This window comes from Saccopteryx bilineata, chromosome 3 (assembly GCF_036850765.1).
Source record: "Saccopteryx bilineata isolate mSacBil1 chromosome 3, mSacBil1_pri_phased_curated, whole genome shotgun sequence".
NCBI classification, from domain to species: Eukaryota; Metazoa; Chordata; class Mammalia; order Chiroptera; family Emballonuridae; genus Saccopteryx; species Saccopteryx bilineata.
In genome coordinates, this window is record NC_089492.1 from 69,436,496 (window position 1) to 69,441,276 (window position 4,781).

At 34.1% G+C, this 4,781-nt stretch overlaps 1 non-coding gene across 1 annotated transcript; it reads left to right on the forward strand.

Moving 5' to 3' along the window:
• The first annotated feature begins 2,795 nt into the window (after positions 1-2,795).
• Positions 2,796-2,902, forward strand: LOC136332660 (U6 spliceosomal RNA). Its single transcript, XR_010730826.1, has one exon. It is a non-coding gene; the product is annotated as a U6 spliceosomal RNA (small nuclear RNA).
• Positions 2,903-4,781: the final 1,879 nt, after the last annotated feature.

The following is a 4,781-nucleotide window of genomic DNA, read 5'->3' on the forward strand; positions in this document are numbered from 1 at the left end:
TGCCCAATACACTGAAGCACTTGAATTGCACTTTCATTATTCACCAACACAGTGTAACTCATATTCTCATGACAGCCTGGAGACTGGAACACTCTATATCCTGTCTGCATAACTGAGGAAAGGATAAATTATATCAGTATGTTTTAATGTAAAATGTGTGGGTTTTTAATTTTTTTTCTTAATTAGAAGTAATACAGCATTGTGGTTCAGAGCACAGACTGCCTGGATTCAAAGGCTAGCTCTACTACTTCCCAGCTGAGACTTCTGGTACAAGTTACTGAACCATCTGTGTCTCTATTTCCTCATCTGTAAAATGGGAATAACATCAGTTCTCACCTCACCAGATGATCTAAACACAAACTGGGATAAGATGTAAAATTCAGCACATAGTAGGTATTAATAAAGGTGCCCATGACTATCCTATTGATAATGGTAGTTCAAAATGGTACTTACACAAACCATTAGTTACTAAAAATATATAATTTCATATTGACCTTACTATAGTTAAAATCAAGAAAATAAATATTGCCTGATCAGGCACAGTGGATAGAATGTTGGACTGGGATGCAGAGAACTCAGGCTCAAAACCCCAAGGTTGCTAGCTTGAGGGCAGGGCCACTGGCCTGAGCCCAAAGGTCCCTGGCTTGAAGCCCAAGGTCACTGGCTTGAGCAAGGGGTCACTGAAGCTGCTGTCAAGGAACACTCAAGCCCCCTGGTCAAGGAACATATGAGAAAGCAATCAATGTACAACTAAGGAGCTGCAATAAAGAGTTGATGCTTCTCATCTCTCTTTCTTCTTTCCTATCTGCCCCTCTCTCCGTTTCTGTCTCACAAAAAAAGAAAAATATTAATTAGAAAAATGCTAATTGATGTAATAAGCCAAAACATGCATGCTTAAATATGAAAAATGTATTGCCATCCCCCTTTCCAGATATATTGATTCAATATTTGAAAACCTAAAGGTACCACCTATTATTTTAATTCTTCTATGCTTCCAAAATAAGAAAAAGAATCTCTTAGTTCTAAAGTTATAAATTAGAGGTATAATATATATTGAGAACAACCAGCATTTTCATTTTATGATTTTAATAACATTTTTCTCAAACAAAAAGCAATATAATATTATTGTTGAAATATTTTTAATAGAGAAACACACAAAAAGAAAAATAAATTCTACCTCAAATCTCATTATCCAGAGATGAATACTTTATTACCTTATGTGCACTTTCAGTTTTTTCCACACATACTATGTTTCATATTATTTTTTTAATAAACTAGACACATTGGGAAACTATTTTCTCCTAACAATATACATTAATTTTTCTCAAGTAATTAAATATTCTTCTATAATATTATCAGTGCATGTTTACATACCACAATATAGTTCACCAATCATAGCTTATTGCACATTTAAGTTTTATCCAATTTATAGTCATATAAATAAAGCTATAATACCTAGTCAATAATTTCAAAAAATAATAATTTAATTATTTTTATTCAAAATAAAATGTTTTAATTAATGAAATTGATAATGAGGTAATGGAAAGTTAATAGCTATAAAGATAATACAATTAAATTTAATAAATTTTTCTTCAAAACAAAGATGAGAGTTGAGGGCATACTACAAAGAAAATGATTTAAAATTTTTCTGGAAAAATTCTCTAAGTGATAACGATTAAAATGAACCAAGGTTAAAACACAACAAGACAGAGAACAATTTCTGTGGAAAAGTGCTATAAGACTTTGTATTAGAAGTTGTCTAAAGGAGACAAATCCAGTGACATCTGAGTAAAGTGTGCAGGTTAGTTAATAGCACTGTATGAAAGCTATCTGCTTAGTTTTGGTAACGGCGTCATGATTATGCGAGGCGTTCCAGTGAGGAAAAGGCATAGGACACTGGGTGGAAGAAGAGGGAAGTTCTGGGTTATTTTTACAACATTCTCTAAGTCTAAAATTATTATTTCAGATAAGAAGGCTTTAAATACCTCTAATGATAAGCATAAAGCCATCAAGCAACAATCTATGTTTGTCTCCTAAAAGGTTAGAGGATCCAGGCAACATTTCAGAGTTATTTATTCTGAAGCTTATTAAACAATAGAGAAAGGCAAGCACAAAGCCTCACGTATGGCTGGCAATCAGCATCAGATGTTGAAGGGTCTCTTTCTATTCAGTTCTTGTTCAGTTGTAATAATTTTAAAAAGCTATATTGATTCTGTGCTACTGAGGCTGTATTTAAAATGGTAGTGAAAAGTTGCGCTATAATATTTACATCTCCTTTAGCTGACTTCTGACAACATGGCTTGGTTTCAGAGAGCCAATAAATAGGAAACATTCCCTTTTTTTTCCTTCCAAATGCCTGAAAAAAAGTGCACAAACCTCAGTGAGTTTTGCCATTAGACTTATCTAGGAGCTACATATACTTAAGATAATGAAATTTCCACACAAATTCATGAGAGACTGATAAAAAGAGAAACATCCAGATAAGAGTTAGTATAAATGCCCGAACTAACGATACAAGTTACTTTAATCCAATAAGGGCTTGTTAACTTTGTATTACTTCTATTAAATAGTTGCATTTAATTTTTTCATTGTATGAAAGGTTAAAAAGTATAGAATTCAACAGTTTACCGCAAGGCTTTTAGGCTTTTATTTTATAATGAGTCAGCTCAAATTCTCAGCTGCCACAGTGACCTACTTTTTATATTTGGGAAGCATTATCATCTGATACATAAGAGTAAAAAAACGATAAGACAAATACTTGCTAGAGATTTGTGAAACAAAAAAAGTGGCTGACTGTGCTTGCTTCAGCAGCACATATACTAAAATTGGAATGATACAGAGAAGATTAGCATGGCCCCTGTGCAAGGATGACACGCAAATTCGTGAAGCGTTCCATATTAAAAAAAAAAAAAAAAGTGGCTGACAAGTATTTGCAATATTTTTCTTTTCAAAATATATTGTAGAACTCAGATAAGTACTTTCCTTTAGTATAACTATAGTACAAAAGTATGATATTTCCAGAAACTGAAAAAAAAAGATTGTCATACTTTAAATTTTCCTAAAATTCTACAACCCTAGAAATGGATGTTCACATTTCTTTCTTTTTTCTTTTCTTTCTTTCTTTCTTTTTTTTTTTTTTTTTTACAAGCAAATGCATCAATCCCAACAATAAAGGGAACTGGAATTGTCTTGGTGATATTTTCCCCATATAACTGGTATTGAAAAAGTAAAATTTCTCAAGGTTAATCAGCCGAATCTGGCGGAGAGGAAGTTTACCCTTCATTTCCCAACAGATTCTCTTTAATTTGGAAGCACACTGACAGGTGGCCTCAACACTCAAGGCATTACAGACCACCTTGAAGGTCTCTCAGCCAGCAGCCTTTGAAGTCTGAATAATCAACAAGCCATTTGATATTCGATCAGACAAATGGCCCAGTGGACAAGGCCATTTCTCAGGTAGACTGTCTATCAAGTAGGAATATGTGATACCATTTGCTGAGCAAATTTATAGACTTAATGGAACTAAAAAGTGGAGATAAATGTGCATTACAAACTGATTTCCAGTGCTCTTATTTTCTATATGTGTTAATACATTTTCTTTTAAGAGCACGTAAGCATCTGCAAAGAAAGAAAGAAAGAAAAAAAGAAAGAATGAAAGAAAAGAAAACCATCCTTGTCCTAATAATAAAGAAAACACAGTTTAGTTTGTATTCTATGGCAGATAAAGCTCTCCCTCTTTTGGTAAATGGTAAATTGCTTGATCAAATATTTTGAATAAGAGGCCATTTAAAGTCATGTATGGTACAAAGAAAAAATTAAATTATTTTTCTATGATGTGTGAATAAGATGGAGAAGAATCTCCATTTTGTGGAAGGGATTGATGTTTTTCTACCAGAACAAAATAAAATTGGGCATTAAAGTTTCTCTCCTCTCTGATGATAGTTATTAAAATTTCTATTAACTTATTAAAAGTGCTATTAACCGAACCTGAGTCTATTGGCATTTATTGAGTTCCTAATTGGGTTTAACACTCAGTTGAGAAGGTAAATTCATGTTTTTACTTCATGTCACCAGACCTTCCTATGCAACTGCGGAATAATTCATAGCTGCATCGTGTGCTCCGGAGAGGACCTAACACCATTACCTGGACATTTGTGACACACATATTGTCAGTGCTCATGTCAATTCCTCCTAATACAATAGGTGCTGAGCCCTCCTCTGTTTCACAGCCTGGACCAGGTGTTGTGAAGGGCATTCCTTGGATTGCAGTGGCTTTCTCAGTGGCACTGACAATGTCATGGGTAATCTTCCCAAAGTGAATGATGTGTTTGATAACCTTTACATGGCTACAGTTCCCAGAAGAGCAGTTTCTTAGTTTGTAGGGAAGCTTGACCTTACAAAATATGAACAGGTTCCCATTAACACTAAGGAAAAGTACTGCTGTTGTTAATCTAGACCTAACTACTACCACTTCCAGCCTCTTGGGGATAAAGTAAAGGAACAGAGGAAAATAAAAGGGATACAAAGAATAATTTATCGAATATGAATCAGTAGCATTGGGAATGTTTCAGAAGAGCAGAAGACTCATCTCTGTGGGATGGCTGGATTCACTGACTGTTACCTTATCATTAGGAAACATTTGCCACTTGATGGTCACCACACAGCACTATGGCAGAGTCAAACAGACTCTGGAATAACGGTGGGATTAAAATAATTTAACAACCTGTTCTCTGCCCTAATGACCATTTTAAGTATAAAAAAAGATATACCTAAAGGTAGTT